Source organism: Cupressus sempervirens, chromosome 1 (assembly GCF_028749045.1).
Source record: "Cupressus sempervirens isolate cs-2001-9-10 chromosome 1, ASM2874904v1, whole genome shotgun sequence".
In the NCBI taxonomy this organism is placed as follows: Eukaryota; Viridiplantae; Streptophyta; class Pinopsida; order Cupressales; family Cupressaceae; genus Cupressus; species Cupressus sempervirens.
In genome coordinates, this window is record NC_143118.1 from 607,029,742 (window position 1) to 607,047,610 (window position 17,869).

At 46.9% G+C, this 17,869-nt stretch overlaps 2 non-coding genes and 1 pseudogene across 2 annotated transcripts in view; all 3 read left to right on the plus strand.

Moving 5' to 3' along the window:
- Positions 1-14,814: 14,814 nt before the first annotated feature.
- On the plus strand, positions 14,815-16,642 carry LOC149578969 (18S ribosomal RNA; annotated as a pseudogene).
- Positions 16,643-17,349: 707 nt separating this feature from the next.
- On the plus strand, positions 17,350-17,503 carry LOC149578970 (5.8S ribosomal RNA). The gene has a single exon (XR_016358035.1). It is a non-coding gene; the product is annotated as a 5.8S ribosomal RNA (ribosomal RNA).
- A 224-nt stretch (positions 17,504-17,727) lies between these two features.
- LOC149578971 (25S ribosomal RNA) overlaps positions 17,728-17,869 on the plus strand; it is a 3,288-nt gene continuing 3,146 nt past the window's right edge. The window contains exon 1 of the ribosomal RNA XR_016357917.1: positions 17,728-17,869. This exon is cut by the window's right edge and continues 3,146 nt beyond it. This is a non-coding gene — a ribosomal RNA (25S ribosomal RNA).

Consider the following 17,869-nt stretch of genomic DNA (forward strand, 5'->3'; position numbering starts at 1 on the left):
GTTCGTGCTATCGCAGATTTCTAATGCAGAGCGAGCCTCACACTAATAGCTTATATAGGAGAGGTTGTTTTCGCGAGCCTCTCCCATGCCCCTTTCATTGTTTCAACATTGGTGTTTAGGCGGATCAGATTGTTGGGTTTTCAAACGGTGTATGCTGATGTTGAATCAATGAAAGGGGCATGAAGCGATCTCAGTGCTTTTCCTCGGCTCTCCTCTAGATCATGTTGTCTGATGACTCAATTTTGGAAAAGGTGAGGCAGCGATTGTCGATCCATGTTGTGTCTTTTTGGTGATTTTAAAACTTGATCTAAACATGAGCCCTTGTCTAGCACTCCGGTGTTGCTTGGTATAATGGCAATTTGCTATGGGTGCTCGGCGGTCTAGCAATTTGTTATGGTGTACTTATCGCAGCTACATGGGAGCTTTAATATCGAAAGCTCTTGGCAAAAAATGGTGGCCGAGCCATGCTGGCTGACCCGATCTGGGTTCGCCATTTTTGTCGACCCGATCTGGCTCTTCTTTCTCACTCCATCGGCACAAATTCGAGAGTTGTTCGATAGTGGTTGTCGTTCCAATATGTCATTGCGGCAATCTGGAGAGTGATGCTAAGGGCGGGAGCTTGCATCTAGCATTTGGGGATGTTTGTGCAAGCGAGCAGGGGATCTTCTCTTATCGGAACCTCTCCGTGGCCTTTGAATATAGACCCAGTGCTGAAGATATCGATGGATACGAGCCTTGGATTCTAAAATTGTTTAGCTAATATTGGTTTTTGTGAGAGATGGGTACGAAAGCACTTCCTGATCGATATGCAGGAGCTCCCTAAGATCGCCTCTGTGCCAACTTGATCGGCACAACATCGGAAATGGTTCGACAGCGGTTGTCGTTCCAATGTGTCATCGAGATGTCTTGGAATGCGGCCTTTCAAGGGTGAGCTCGTGTCTAGCACTTGGATTGTGCATCGTCACAAGTGGATGGGGAGATCTCTCTGTGAACGACGGCATGGTGGTTGCAAGAGAAAATTGACTTAGTAGTCGGAGCATTGGCCTCAGGCCATTGTGACGGCCTTGCAATTTCTCTATAATTGCAAATTGTGTTTGCGCAGTAGCAGAGTTTGCATGTAAGATTGGCCTTTGTTCTTGATAGTTCCAGGAGATGACCTCCAAAACTTTTGGATTGGGCCCCTTCAAGGTGAAATTCATCCAATTGATCGGATGAGCTCGATGACCATTTCACTCCCTTGGCTCCATGAATTCAAATCCCATCCAGTTGCCATAGACACTCCAAATGCCAAGCCGTTGTTACCATGCCATCCTATTTGGACTCCTAGACGATCAAGGCCAACATTGTGTCCGCTCCTCTCAAGTAAACCTCAAAAAAGGTACCAAGGCAAACGGTATTGTTGAGTCGTCCTACCTGCGTTGTTCCACCCGAGCCGAGCTGTTCTGCCCGATCTCCACAAGGTGGCCATTTCACTACCTTGGCTCCATGAATTCCCATCTCCTAACCGATGAAAATCTTTTGCTCCTCTGCCGACCTCATAAAAAATGGGGTCGTGGATGGCTATTTTGTCACATTTTTCAACAATTTGGATTTTTAAGGCAGTTGTTAGTGTGTTCGCTAATTTCTAATGCAGAGCGAGCCTTGCACTAATAGCTTATATAGGAGAGGTGGTTGCTGCGAGCCTCTCCCGTGCCCCTCTCATTGATTCAACACTGGTGTCAAGGCAGATGGATATGTCAGATTTTGAAACGGTGGATGCTGACGTTGAATCAATTAGAGGGGCATGAAGCCCACCCTCGAGGTGCTATTCCTCAACTTTCCTTTAGATCATGTTTTCTTGTCACTCAGCTGGAGCAATTTCAGAAAAAAGGTTTGGCAGCAGTTGCTACCTGGTGATCTTAAAAGTTGATCTAAAATGGTAGCCATAGTCTAGCACCTCCATCCGATGTTGCTTGGGTATTGCATAAATTTTTTCTATCGGTGTGAATTCCCCAATGAATGCCTACCCTTGGACTGCCTCTTAGATCACCTTCTTCGATCACTCGACCGACGTAATTACAGAAGAGACTTGGCAGCGGTTGCCATTCTATAGCGCATCTGTTCAGCAATTTTGAAGTTGATCTAGTGGCGAGCCCTTGTCTAGCCATGAGGTGGGTGCTTGGCGCTCTGGCAATTTTTTGTGTGCCTATCGCGGTTACAATGGGAGCTTTCATAACAAAAGCTCTCCACGACCCTCCCCAATAGAATCAGTGCTGGTATTTGAGGAATACACGTTATTCAGATTTGCAATATTGGCACCAGCATCTTTTCTATTGGGAGGGCCGTGAAGCCATCCCGATTTTGCTATGTGAGGGCTCTCTCCCCAGAGTCATTTTCTTTGCAACAACTTCTTTGGCAAAAAAATTTTTAGAATAGTTTGGTAGCGGTTGTCATTCCAATGGTGGCATTGTGGTGGTTGCCTGGGCAGTGATCTGAAGGGCCAGCCGTTGTCTAGCAGTTGGGCTGTGCATCACGGGTGACAAGGGAGCCTTTGTAATCGGAAGCTCCCCATGACCATTCGATGAGAAGAGCCATTACTTGTGTGAGCAAGGATGAATGCAGCCTCAGATTCCAAATGAAATCAATGACATCGGTTCTATATATAAGAGCGGAATGAAGTAGCAACCCATTATCTATGCGCGGCTCCCCAAAGTTGATCGTCTTTCTCACTCCATCGGCACAAATTCGAGAGTTCTTCGATAGCGATTGTCATTCCAATGTGTCATTGTGGTGATCTGGAGAGCGATGCTAAGGGTGGGAGCTTGTGTCTAGCATTTGGGATGTTTGTGTGAGTGAGTAGGGGAGCTTCTCTTATCGGAACCTCTCTGTGGCCTTTGAATATATAGACCCAGTACCGACGATATCGATGGATACGAGCCTTGGATTCTAAATTTGTTCACAACTAACATTGGTTTTTGTGAGAGATGGGTATGAAAGCACATCCCAATTGCTACATGAGAGTTCCCTAAGGTCGCCTCTGTGCCAACTCGATTGGCACAACATTGGGAATGGTTCGATAGTGGCTGTCGTTCCAATGTGTCATCGGGGGATGTCTTGGAAAGTGGCCTTTCAAGGGCAAGCTTGCGTCTATCACTTGGATTATGCGTCGCATCGCAAGTGAATGGGGAGATCTCTCTGTGAATGGTGGCATGGTAATTGTAAGAGAAAATTGACATAGTTGGAGCATTGGCCTCGGGCCACTATGATGGCCTTGCAATTTCTCTTTAATTGCAACCTATGTTTGCGCAGTAGTAGAGTTTGCAAGTAAGATGGTCCTTGTTCTTGAAAGTTCCAAGAGATGACCTTCAAAACTTTTGGATTGGGCCAATTCAAGGTGAAATTCATCCAGTTGATCGGATGAGCTCGATGACCATTTCAGTCCCTTGGCTCCATGAATTCACATCTCCTAACCGATGACAACCTTTTGCTCCTTAGATGACCTCATAAAAAAATGGGTCGTGGATGGCTGTTTGGTAAAAATTTTCAGCGATTTGGATTTTTAAGGTGGATGTCAGTGTGTTTGCAAATTTCTAATGCAGAGCGAGCCTCGCACTAATAGCTTATATAGGAGAGGTTGTTGTCCTGAACCTCTCCTGTGCCCCTCTCATTGATTCAACGGTGGTGTCAAGGTGGATGGAAATGTCAAATTTTGAAATGGTGGACGCCGACGTTGAATCAATTGGAGGGGCATGAAGCCCACCCTTGAGGTGCTATTCCTCGACTCTCCTTTAGATCATGTTTTCTTGTCACTCAACTGGCATAATTTCATAAAGAAGTTGGGCTGTGCATCACGAGTGACAAGGAAGCCTTTGTGATCGGAAGCTCCCCATGGCCATTCGATGAGAAGAGCCATTACTTGTGTGAGCAAGGACGATTGCAGCCTCGGATTCCAAACAAAATCAATGACATCGGATCTATATATAAGAGCAGAATGAAGCAGCAGCCCATTTGTGATGCGTGTCTCCCAAAAGTTGCTATTCTTTCTCACTCCATCGGCACAAATTTGGGAGTTGTTCGACAACGGTTGTCGTTCTAATGTGTCATTGTGGTGATCTGGAGAGTGATGCTAAGGGCGGGAGCTTGTGTCTAGCATTTGGGATGTTTGTGCGGGCGAGCAGGGGAGCTTCTCTTATCGGAACCTCTCTATGGCCTTTGAATATATAGACCCAGTGCCAACGATATCGATGGATACGAGCCTTGGATTCTAAATTTGTTCATAGCTAAGATTGGTTTTTGTGAGAGATGGGTATGAAAGCACATCCTGATTGCTACGTGGGAGCTCCCTAAGGTCGCCTCTGTGCCTACTCGATTGGAACAACATTGGGAATGGTTCGACAGCGGTTGTCTTTCCAATGTGTCATCAGGGGATGTCTTGGAAAGTGGTCTTTCTTTCAAGGGCGAGCTCACGTCTAGCACTTGGATTGTGTGTCGCATCACAAGAAAATAGGGAGATCTCTCTGTGAATGGCGGCATGGTGATTGCAAGAGAAAATTGACTTAGTCAAAGCATTGGCCTCGGGCCATTGTGACGGCCTCGGAATTTCTCTTTAATTGCAACCTATGTTTGCGCAGTAGTAGAGTTTGCATGTAAGATGGGCATTGTTCTCGAGAGTTCCAGGAGATGACCTTTGGAACTTTTGGATTGGGCCCCTTCAAGGTGAAATTCATCAAGTTGATCAGATGAGCTCAATGACCATTTCAGTCCCTTGGCTCCATGAATTCACATCTCCTAACCGATGAAAATCTTTTACTCCTCTGCCGACCTCATAAAAAATTGGGTTGAGAATGGCTGTTTGGTCAGAATTTTAAAGCATTTGGATTTTTAAGGCAGTTGTCGGTGTGTTCGCTAATTTCTAATGCAGAGCGAGCCTTACACTAATAGCTTATATAGGAGAGGTGGTTGCCGCGAGCCTCTCCCGTGCCCCTCTCATTGATTCAACGCCGGTGTCAAGGCGGATGGATATGTCAGATTTTTAAATGGTGGACGCCGACGTTGAATCAATTAGAGGGGCATGAAACCCACCCTGGATGTGCTATTCCTCGACTCTCCTTTAGATCATGTTTTCTTATCACTCAGCTGGCGCAATTTCGGAAAAATGTTTGGCAGCAGTTGCCAGCCCTCACCGTGTCTACTTGGTGATTTTAAAACTCGATCTAAAATGGGAGCCCTCATCTAGCACCTCCGTCCGGTGTTGCTCAGGTATTGCATAAATTTATGCCATCGACGTGAATCCCCCAATGAATGCCTACACTAAGACCCTCTCTTAGATAACCTTCTTCAATCACTCGACCGACGCAACTATGGAAGAGACTTTGCAGTGGTTTCCATTCTACAGTGCATCTGTTCTGCGATTTCGAAGTTGATCTAATGGTAAGCCCTTGTCTCTAGCCATGAGGTGGGTGCTTGGCACTCTAGCAAAATTTTTTGCGTGCCTATCGCGGCTATATTGGGAGAGGTGGTTGCCACAAGCCTCTCCCGTGCCCTCCTCATTGATTCAATGCCGCTGTCAGGGCAGATGGATATGTCAAATTTTTAAATAGTGGATGCCAACGTTGAATCAATTAGAGGGGCATGAAGCCCACCCTCGAGGGTGCTATTCCTAGACTCTCCTTTAGATCATGTTTTCTTATCACTCAGCTGGTGTAATTTCAGAAAAAGGTTTGGTAGCGGTTGCCAGCCCTCACCGCGTCTACTTAGTGATTTTAAAACTCAATCTAAAACGGGAGCCCTCATCTAGCACCTCTATCCGGTGTTGCTCAGGTATTGCATAAATTTTTGCCATCGGTGCGAATCCCCTAACGAATTCCTATGCTTGGATCCTCTCTTAGATCACCTTCTTCGATCACTCGACCGACACAATTACGGAAGAGACTTGGCAGCGGTTGCCATTCTACACTGCGTTTGTTCTGTGATTTCGAAGTTGATGTAATGGCGAGCCCTTGTCTATAGCCATGAGGTGGGTGCTTGGCACTCTAGCAAAAATTTTTGCATGCCTATCATGGATACAATGGGAGAGGTGGTTGTCACGAGCCTCTCTCATGCCCCCCTCATTGATTCAATGCCGCTGTCAGGGGGGATGGATATGTCAGATTTTGAAATGGTGGATGCCGACGTTGAATCAATTAGAGGGGCATGAAGTCCACCCTCGAGGGTTCTATTCTTGGACTCTCCTTTAGATCATGTTTTCTTGTCACTCAGCTCATGCAATCTCGTAGAAAGGTTTGGCAGTGGTTGCCAGCCCTCACCGTGTCTACTTGGTGATTTTAAAACCTGATCTAAAATGGGAGCCCTCGTCTAGCACCTCCGTCCGGTGTTGCTTAGGTATTGCATAAATTTTTGCTATCGGCGTGAATCCCCCAACAAATCCCTAGCCTTGGACTCTCTCTTAGATTACCTTCTTCGATCACTTGACTGACGCAATTACAGAAGAGGCTTGGCAGCGGTTGCCATTCCACAGCGCGTCTATTCAGCAATTTCGAAGTTGATCTAATGGCGAGCCCTTGTCTAGCCATGAGGTGGGTGCTTGGGGCTCTAGCAATTTTCTATGTGCCTATCGCGGCTACAATGGGAGATTTGATAACAAAAACTCTCGGTGACCCTCCCTAATAGAATTAGTGTTGGTGTTTGTGAAAGACACATTATTCGGATTTGGAATATTGGCACCAGCATTGTTTCTATTGGGAGGGCCATGAAGCCATCCTGATTTTGCTATGCGAGGGCTCTCTCCCCAGAGTCATTCTATACACAACAACTTCTTTGGCACAAAATTTTCAGAATGGTTCGGCAGCAGTTTTTGTTCCAATGGTGCCATTGTGGTGGTTGCCTAGGCAGCGATCTGAAGGGCGAGCCATCGTCTAGCAGTTGGCCTGCACATCAGGAGTGACAAGGGAGCCTTTGTTATCAGAAGCTCCCCATGGCCATTCGATTAGAAGAGCCATTTGCTTATTTGAGCAAGGATGAATGCAGCCTTAAATTCCAAATGAAATCAATGATGTCGGATCTATATAAGAGTGGAATGAAGCAGCAATAGCCCGTTTTCTATGCACGGCTCCCCAAAGTTGCTCTTCTTTCTCACTTCATTGCCACAGTTTCGGGAGTTGTTCAATAGTGGTTGTCATTCCAATGTGTCATTGCGGTGATCTGGAGAGCGATGCTAAGGGTGGGAGGTTGTGTCTAGAATTTGGGATGTTTGTGCGAGTGAGCAGGGGAGCTTCTCTTATCGGAACCTCTCTGTGGCCTTTGTATATAGACCCAGTGGCAACGATATCGATGGATGTGAGCCCTTGGATTCCAAATTTGTTCACGGCTAACATTGGTTTTTGTGAGAGATGGGCATGAAAGCACATCCCGATTGCTACGCGGGATCTCCCTAAGGTCGCCTTTGTGCCAACTCGATCGACACAACATTGGGAATGGTTCAAAAGCGATTGTCATTCCAATGTGTCATCGGGGGATGTCTTGGAAAGTGGTCTTTCTTTCAAGGGTGAGCTTGCATCTAGCACTTGGATTGTGCGTTGCATCACAAGTGAATGGGGAGATCTCTTTGTGAATGGTGGCATGGTGATTGCAAGAGAAAATTGACTTAGTCTGAGCCATTGGCCTCGGGCCATTATGACAGCCTCACAATTTCTCTCTAATTGCAACCTATGTTTGCGCAGTAGCAGAGTTTGCATGTAAAGATGGGCCTTGTTCTTGAGAGTTCCAGGAGATGACCTCCGAAACTTTTGGATTAGGCCCCTTCAAGGTGAAATTCATCTAGTTGATCAGAAGAGCACGATGACCATTTCAGTCCCTTGGCTCCATGAACTCACATCTCCTAATCGATGACAATATTTTGCTCCACTGTCGACCTCATAAAAAATTGGGTTGTGAATGGCTGTTTTGTCAGAATTTTCAAGGATTTGGATTTTTAAGGAAGTTGTCTATGTGTTCGCTAATTTCTAATGTAGAGCGAGCCTCGCACTAATAGCTTATATAGGAGAGGTGGTTGCCGTGAGCCTCTCCCGTGCCCCTCTCATTAATTCAACGCAGGTGTCAAGGTGGATGGATATGTCATATTTTGAAACGGTGGATGCCGACGTTGAATCAATTAGAGGGGCATGAAGCCCACCATGGATGTGCTATTCCTCGACTCTCCTTTAGATCATATTTTCTTGTCACTCAGCTAGTGAAATTTTGGAAAAAGGTTTGGCAGTGGTTTCCAGCCCTCACCATGTCTACTTGGTGATTTTAAAAATCGATCTAAAATGAGAGCCCTCGTCTAGCACCTCCGTCTGGTGTTGCTTGGGTATTGCATAAATTTATGCCATTGGCGCAAATCCCCCAATGAATTCCTACGCTTGGACCCTCTCTTAGATCACCTTCTTTGATCACTCAACCAATGCAACTACGGAAGAGACTTGGCAGTGGTTGCCATTCTACAGCATGTCTGTTCAGCGATTTTGAAGTTGATCTAATGGTGAGCCCTTGTGTCTAGCCATGAGGTGGGTGCTTGGCGCTCTAAGAAAATTTTTTGCATGCCTATCGCAGCTACAATGGGAGAGGTGGTTGCCGCGAGCCTCTCCCATGCCCCCCTCATTGATTCAACACCGCTGTCAGGGCGGATGGATATGTCAAATTTTGAAACGGTGGACGCCGACATTGAATCAATTAGAGGGGCATGAAGCCCACCCTCGAGGGTGCTATTCCTGGACTCTCCTTTAGACCATGTTTTCTTGTCACTCAGCTAGTGCAATTTTGGAAAAAGGTTTGGCAGCAGTTGCCAGCCCTCACCACATCAACTTGGTGATTTTAAAACTCGATCTAAAATAGGAGCCCTCATCTAGCACCTTCGTCCGGTGTTGCTCGGGTATTGCATAAATTTTTTCCATCGGGACGAATCCCCCAACAAATGCCTACACACTTGGACCCTCTCTTAGATCACCTTCTTCGATCACTCAACCGACGCAATTATGAAAGAGACTTGGCAGCGGTTGCCATTCTACACCACGTCCGTTCTGTGATTTCGAAGTTGATCTAATGGCGAGCCCTTATCTATAGCCATGAGGTGGGTGCTTGGCACTCTAGCAAAATTTTTTGCATGCCTATCGCAGCTACAATGGGAGAGGTGGTTGCCATGAGCCTCTCCCGTGCCCAGCTCATTGATTCAATGCCACTGTCAGGGCAGATGGATATGTCAAATTTTGAAACGGTGGACACCGACGTTGAATAAATTAGAGGGGCATGAAGACCACCCTCGAGGGTGCTATTCCTAGACTCTCCTTTAGATCATGTTTTCTTGTCACTCAGCTAGTGCAATTTCAGAAAATGGTTTGGCAGCGATTGCTAGCCCTCACCATGTCTTCTTGGTGATTTTGAAACTCGATCTAAAATGGGAGCCCTCATCTAGCACCTCCGTCCGGTGTTGCTTGGGTATTGCATAAACTTTTGCCATCAGCGCGAATCCCCCAATGAATGCCTACGCTTGGACCCTCTCTTAGATCACCTTTACGGTTGCCATTCTACACCGCATCTGTTCTATGATTTTGAAGTTGATCTAATGGTGAGCCCTTGTCTCTAGCCATGAGGTGAGTGCTTGGCTGCGAGGTGGTTGCCGCAAGCCTCTCCTCTGCCCCCTCATTGATTGAACGCCGCTGTCAGGGCAGATGGATATGTCAGATTTTGAAACGGTGGACACCGGCATTGAATCAATTAGAGGGGCATGAAGCCCACCCTCAAGGGTGCTATTACTGGACTCTCCTTTAGATCATTTTTTCTTGTCACTCAGCTGGCACAATTTTGGAAAAAGGTTTGGCAGCTGTTGCCAACCCTCACCGCGTCTACTTGGTGATTTTAAAACTCGATCTAAAATGGGAGCCCTCATCTAGCACCTCCATCCGGTGTTGCTCTGGTATTGTATAAATTTATGCCATTGGCGCAAATCCCCCAATGATTGCCTACACTTTGACCCTCTCTTAGATCACCTTCTTCGATCACTCGATCGACGCAATTATGGAAGAGACTTGGTAGCGGTTGCCATTCTACATCGCATCTGTTCTGCGATTTCAAAGTTGATCTAATGGCGAGCCCTTGTCTCTAGCCAAGAGGTGGGTGCTTGGCATTCTAGAAATTTTTTTTGCGTGCCTATCATAGCTACAATGGGAGAGGTGGTTTCCACGAGCCTCTCCCATGCCCCCCTCATTGATTCAACACCGCTATAAAGGTGGATGGATATGTCAGATTTTTAAACGGTGGATGCTGACGTCGAATCAATTAGAGGGGCATGAAGCCCACTGTCAAGGGTGCTATTCCTGGACTCTCCTTTAGATCATGTTTTCTTGTCACTCAGCCTGCGCAATTTTAGAAAAAGGTTTGGCAGCGGTTTCCATCCCTCACCGCGTCTTCTTGGTGATTTTAAAACTCGATCTAAAATGGGAGCCGTCGTCTAGCACCTCCGTCCGGTGTTGCTTGGGTATTGCATAAATTTTTTCCATCGGCGCAAATCCCCCAATGAATGCCTACGCTTGGACCCTCTTTTAGATCACCTTCTTCGATCACTCGATCGATGCAATTACGGAATACACTTGGCAGCGGTTGCCATTCTACACCACGTTTGTTCTGCAATTTTGAAGTTGATCTAATGGCGAGCCCTTGTCTCTAGCCATGAGGTGGGTGCTTGGTGCTCTAGCAAAATTTTTTGCATGCCTATCATAGCTACAATGGGAGAGGTGGTTTTCGCGAGCCTCTCCCGTGCCTAGTTCATTGATTCAACGCCGCTATCAGGGATTATGGATATGTCAAATTTTGAAATGGTGGACGCCGACGTTGAATCAATTAGAGGGGCATGAAGCCCACCCTCGAGGTTGCTATTCTTGGACTCTCCTTTAGATCATGTTTTCTTGTCACTCAACTAGCGCAATTTCGGAAAAAGGTTTGGCAGTGGTTGCTAGCCCTCACTGCATCTTCTTGGTGATTTTAAAACTCGATCTAAAATGGGATCCCTCATCTAGCACCTCCATCCAGTGTTTCTTGGGTATTGCATAAATTTTTTCCATCGGCATGAATCCTCCAATGAATGCCAATGCTTGGACCCTCTCTTAGATTTCCTTCTTCGATCACTCGACCGACGCAATTACGGAAGAGACTTGGCAGCGGTTGCCATTCTACACCACATCTGTTCTATGATTTCAAAGTTGATCTAATGGTGAGCCCTTGTCTCTAGCCATGAGGTGGGTGCTTGGTGCTCTAGCAAAATTTTTTGCATGCCAATCATGGCTACAATGGGAGAGGTGGTTGCCGCGAGCCTCTCGCGTGCCCCCCTCATTGATTCAACACCGCTGTCAGGGCGGATGGATATGTCAAATTTTTAAATGGTGGATGCTGACATTGAATCAATTAGAGGGGCATGAAGCCCACCCTTGTGGGTGCTATACCTAGACTCTCCTTTAGATCATGTTTTCTTGTCACTTAGCTGGCACAATTTTGGAAAAAGGTTTGGTAGTGGTTGCTAGCGCTCACCGCGTCTACTTGGTGATTTTAAAACTCGATATAAAATGGGAGCCCTTGTCTAGCACCTCCGTCCAGTTTTGCTTGGGTATTGCATAAATTTATGCCATTGGCGTGAATCCCCCAATGAATGTCTATGCTTGGACCCTCTCTTAGATCACCTTCTTCGATCACTCGACCAATGCAATTACGGAAGAGACTTGGCAATGGTTTCCATTCTACACCGCGTCTGTTCTGCGATTTCGAAGTTGATCTAATGGTGATCCGTTGTCTATAGCCATGAGGTGGGTGCTTAGCACTCTAGAAATTTTTTTTGCATGCCTATCAAGGCTACAATGGGAGAGGTGGTTGCCGTGAGCCTCTCCCATGCCCCCCTCATTGATTCAATGCCGCTATCAGGGCAGATGGATATGTCAGATTTTGAAACGGTTGACGCTGATGTTGAATCAATTAGAGGGGCATGAAGCCCACCCTCAAGGGTGCTATTCTTGGACTCTCCTTTAGATCATGTTTTCTTGTCACTCAACTGGCACAATTTCAGAAAAAGGTTTGGTAGCGGTTGTGAGCCCTCACCGCGTCTACCTGGTGATTTTAAAACTCGATCTAAAATGGGAGCCCTCATCCAGCACCTCTGTCTCGTGTTGCTTGGGTATTGCATAAATTTATGCCATCGGCATGAATCCCCCAACGAATGCCTATGCTTGGACCCTCTCTTAGATCACCTTATTCGATCACTCGACCAACATAATTACAGAAGAGACTTGGCAGCGGTTGCCATTCTACACTGCGTCTGTTCTGCAATTTCGAATTTGATCTAATGGCGAGCCCTTGTCTATAGCCATGAGGTGGGTGCTTTGGCGCTCTAGCAAATTTTTTTGCATGCCTATTATGGCTACAATGGGAGAGGTGGTTGCCGCGAGCCTCTCTCGTGCCCCCCTCATTGATTCAACACCGCTGTCAGGGCAGATGGATATGTCAGATTTTGAAATGGTGGACGTTGAAGTTGAATCAATTAGAGGGGCATGAAGCCCACCCTCGAGGGTGCTATTCCTGGACTCTCCTTTGGATCATGTTTTCTTGTCACTCAGCTAGCGCAATTTTGGAAAAAGGTTTGGCAATGGTTTCTAGCCCTCACCGCATCTTCTTGGTGATTTTAAAACTCGATCTAAAATGGGAGCCCTCGTTTAGCACCTCTGTGACCTCTATGCCAACTCGATCAGAACAACATTGGGAAATGGTTCGACAGTGGTTGTCATTCCAATGTGTCATTGGGGGATGCCTTGGAAATTGGCCTTTCAAGGGCGAGCTCACGTCTAGCACTTGGATTGTGCATCGCATCACAAATGAATGGGGAGATCTCTCTTTGAATGGCGGCATGGTGATTACAAGAGAAAATTAACTTAGTCGGAGCATTGGCCTTGGGCCATTGTTATGGCCTTGCAATTTCTCTTTAATTGTAACCTATGTTTGCACAGTAGCAGATTTTGCATGTAAGATGGGCCTTGTTCTTAAGAGTTCCAGGAGATGACCTCCGAAACTTTTGGATTGGGCCCCTTCAAGGTGAAATTCATCCAGTTGATCGGATGAAGCTCGATATGCTTGTATCTATTCCGAGATAGTAATGATGGTCATTAATCTATGGCGGTGAGTATATCCCATTCGATAATCATAATGGCAGAGCTGGTGGGAAGTACTTGTTGCTTTGTTTTGTTGGATATACCCTATATGTAGGTGTCTGCACGGCTTGCAACACACTGCACATTTGGTGATCGATTCTAAGATGCGCTGGTTGCTGAGTGTCTATGGAGTTGTATCTTTTAGCCAAGGGCTTCGTCTCATTGGCACGTTCTATCATTGCATTTTTATCTTTCCCGGATGGCAAGAAGGAAAGAGATGGCTGCACGGGTGCATTGCTTGACGTCCCTAATTTCATCAAGGGTCCACTCTCCACCCTAAGTTTTTGCCAATCGGTAGAGCCTTGGGATTGAGAGGGGGGCCGGCCAAAGGTTTGGTTGCCATATAATTTATTTGCTAGTGTGTTATCGGTGCGTGCTTGCCTCTTCACTGTCTCATCCTATAGAAGTGCATGGCACTATCGTGACAACCTTTGTGGTCCAGGCCAGTAGAAGCGTAGAGTATTATCGATAATTTTTATTTGGATGCGGAAACTCTCCATGCCCTGTCTTGCCCTGTGCGATCTGAATGACTGCAGCTCATGGGTTCTATGGGAGATACTCTTCTTCAACTCCCCCCTAAAGAGAGCATTTGGTGTTTTCATTGTGTGGACAAAAAGCCCAAGGCGTTTCATCTCTCTTCAGATGCAAAATTCTAGGAGGGCAAGTTGAAGTATGGTCGTTTGTATGGGGTGCACCAAAAAGCATGTAGGAGGCATATGCCTGGGAAATGGATGTCTTTGAGTGTCCTTACTCGGTCATGTGTGTGGTGTACATCTTTGCATTATGACTCTGCTGCAAGTATTTGTGATTTGAGCATTTTGGCCCAACATGTCTGTCTAGGGGAAGAAATTGCACGAATGCTTTTTGCCGAGATGTGGGTGCTCGCGGGTGGTTCCCTCACAGTGCAGTTCTTTGGTATGTGCATGTGCATGAGATTGAAGCTTTTCTGACAATGCTAGTGTGAGTGTTCACCCATAGGAACTTTTCTGTACCTGCACTAGCAAATCACGTGTCACAGGGAATGGTTAGCGAGGCTGTGCTAGTAAACGAGATGTATGCCAAAGGTTAGACATGTTCGTGTATGCGGGCAGGCTCTCATCACCTATAAATGTGCAGAGGGGCTATTGTTATACACGATGCCCTTGAGCAGCCTTATAATTGAGGTGGTCACGTGCACAGTGATGCCCCCGTCAATCGCATAACCAGCCATGTTTTCAACTCACACAACCCTTCACCCTTCAGCACGGTGGTCTCCATTGGTACTTTGGCAACCAGCTCTTCATCATGGGAAAATGTTTGTTGCGATCGAGAAGGATTTTTTCTGTGCGGGTGCACCTCAAGAGGCATGTAGGAGGCATATGCCTGGGAAATGGATGTCTCTGAGTGGCCTTACAATTGAGGTGGCTACGTGCACGGTTCATCTTGTATAGACTCGAGACTTCTTTTCGAGTAGTGGCGATAGTGAGTTCGGGGGTAAAGGGTTCCGTACGGGATGTTCTTCCTAGGTGCCTTTGAACTGAGGCTCCCTGTTCAGCCCTCTCCGGTCGACGATGGGACACTTTCCTCTTGTGTGAAATCTTTGAGTGTTGTGAGTCCTGCATGTGTTGTGAATGTCATTCTTATTGCTTGTGTGGAAAATTATGTTTGGATGCATGAAGGAGCGAATGCAAATTTTGGTTTCCCATCGCGGCGGGCATCCCTTGGCTGTAGCAGGTCTTGGGGGTCCCCTCGTTGTTAGAAGCTACTTGGTAATTTGATGGTACTTTGCTACTTGGATAATCGTAGTAATTCTAGAGCTAATACGTCCACCAAATCCCGATGCTCGGAAGGGATGCATTTATTAGATAAAAGGTCGGTGCGAGCTCGCCCGCTATTTCGGTGATTCATGATAACTCGACGGATCGCACGACCTTTGTGCTGGCGATGCTTCATTCAAATTTTTGCCCTATCAACTTTTGATGGTAGGATAGAGGCCTACCATGGTGGTGACGGGTGACAGAGAATTAGGGTTTGATTCCAGAGAGGGAGCCTGAGAAATGGCTACCACATCCAAGGAAGGCAGCAGGCACGCAAATTACCCAATCCTAACACGAGGAGGTAGTGACAATAAATAACAATACTAGGCTCATCGAGTCTAGTAATTGGAATGAGTACAATATAAATCCCTTAACAAGGATCCATTGGAGGGCAAGTCTGGTGCTAGCAGCTGCGGTAATTCTAGCTCCAATAGCATATATTTAAGTTGTTGCAGTTAAAAAGCTCGTAGTTGGACCTTGGGTCGTCATGGTCAGTCCACCTTCTGGGTGTGCACTGGCCCTCACGTCCCTTTTGCCAGTGGCGTATTCTTTGCCTTAATTGGCTGGGTCACAGTTCTGACGCCGTTACTTTGAAAAAATTAGAGTGCTCAAAGCAAGCCTACGCTTTGAATACACTAGCATGGAATAACGCAATAGGAGTCTAGTGCTATTCCGTTGGCCTTCGGGACCAGAGTAATGATTAATAGGGACTCTCGGGGGCATTCGTATTTCATTGTCAGAGGTGAAATTCTTGGATTTATGGAAGATGAACCACTGCGAAAGCATTTTCCAAGGATGTTTTCATTAATCAAGAATGAAAGTTGGGGGCTTGAAGACGATCAGATACCGTCCTAGTCTCAACCATAAACGATGCTGACTAGGGATTGGCGGATGTTGCTCTAAGGACTCTGCTAGCACCTTCTGAGAAATCAGAGTGTTTTGGTTCCAGGGGGAGTATGGTCGCAAGGCTAAAACTTAAAGGAATTGACAGAAGGGCACCACCAGGAGTGGAGCCTGCTACTTAATTTGACTCAACACGGGGAAACTTACCAGGTCCAGACATAGTAAGGATTGACAGATTGAGAGCTCTTTCTTGATTCTATGGGTGGTGGTGCATGGCCATTCTTAGTTGGTGGAGCAATTTGTCTGGTTAATTTCATTAACGAATGAGACCTCAGCCTACTAACTAGCTACGCAGAGGTTCCCCTTCGCGGCCAGCTTCTTAGAGGGACTATGGCCTCCTAGGCCATGGAAGTTTGAGGCAATAATAGGTCTATGATGCCCTTAGATGTTCTAGGCTGCACGCACGCTACACTGATGCAACAACCGAGTTTCTCTCCCTGGCCCTAAAGGTTTGGGAAATCTTGCCAAATTGCATCATGATGGGGATAGACCATTGCAATTATTGATCTTCAACAAGGAATTCCTAGTAAGTGCGAGTGATCAGCTCGTGTTGACTATGTCCCTGCCCTTTGTACACACTGCCCGTCGCTCCTACTGATTGAATGATCTGGTGAAGTGTTTGGATTGCAATGACGATGGCAGTTCCTGTCAGTGACGTCGCGAGAAGTTCACTGAACCTTATCATTTAGAGGAAGGAGAAGTCATAACAAGGTTACCGTAGGTGAACCTGCGGTAGGATCATTATCGGTTCGAGACCCTGAATCGTGTAGGGGATGGAGCTAGCCTCCTCCCCACCCCTGAAATCTCAGCAACATGCAGACACTCGGCCCTATAGCGATGTGCTAGATGGTCAAGCTACAGGTCTAGCACTGTCGAGATCGAGGGTCACATCGAATGCCCGTGATCGAAAGCATGGATTCCCCGCAGGGTGAAGAAGAGACTCGAATGCAATCTGGATTAGGATCGGTGCCTTCAAATGACATCTGCGTCAGAGTGAGAGGTCTCTGCTTGGTTGCAGTTCAGAGGGGGTCTGGGCCTCGTCCCCCGTTGAGATTTCATGGTCCAATCACGTGTGCGGCGTTGTGCCAAGGATCTGTCATTTTGATGGTGACAAGTCGGGACTGTCGTAACCCCCCGTTGCCTTGCCCAAGTGTGTTGACTGATCGCTTGGAGCGTTCTGTGTTTAGGATGGGTGCACTTGCATGATTTGTGGGGCAGGGGCCCCGTCCGCTGACACGGCTCTCCTATGCGTCGCCTCCCACCTTTTGCGAGGTGATGGGGTGGGGACACACCACAGCATTCCTTGTCGTACCCATTGGGTGCTCAGGGTTTGGGATGTGTCAACACCCAACACACGGGTGCATCCCGCACCTTAGAAATCCAAAGAATGAAGCATGAGCCAGCGCCTTGCATGCTTGGGTCACCAAAAGGCAAAAACAAAACAAAATCATGACTCTCAGCAACGGATATCTCGGCTCTCGCCACGATGAAGAATGTAGCAAAATGTGATACTTAGTGTGAATTGCAGAATCCTGTGAATCATCAAGTCTTTGAACGCAAGTTACGCCCAAGGTCTTGGCCAAGGGCACGTCTGCTTGGGCGTCGCACTAAAAAATTTTGCCCTCCCCGGCGAGGAGCAGAGATGGCTGTCTGTGTCTGCAAGTGGCGCGCGGTCAGCTGAAATGAGCATGAGGTTCATCGATCCATCGCGATGAGCGGTGGCTCACAAAGGCCGGTGTTGGTTTGCACCGATCGAACGATTCCTCACGAGGAACTTTATTCTGGGCTCAGTGGCCCACCGCAGTTCGAGCATTGCTACATCTCTACCATGTCCCCAAGTCAGGTGTGAGTACCTGCTGAGTTTAAGCATATCAATAAGCAGAGGAAAAGAAACTTACCAAGATTCCCCTAGTAACGGTGAGCGAAACGGAAAGAGCCCAGCATGAAAATCAATGGCTGCGCCTATCGAAT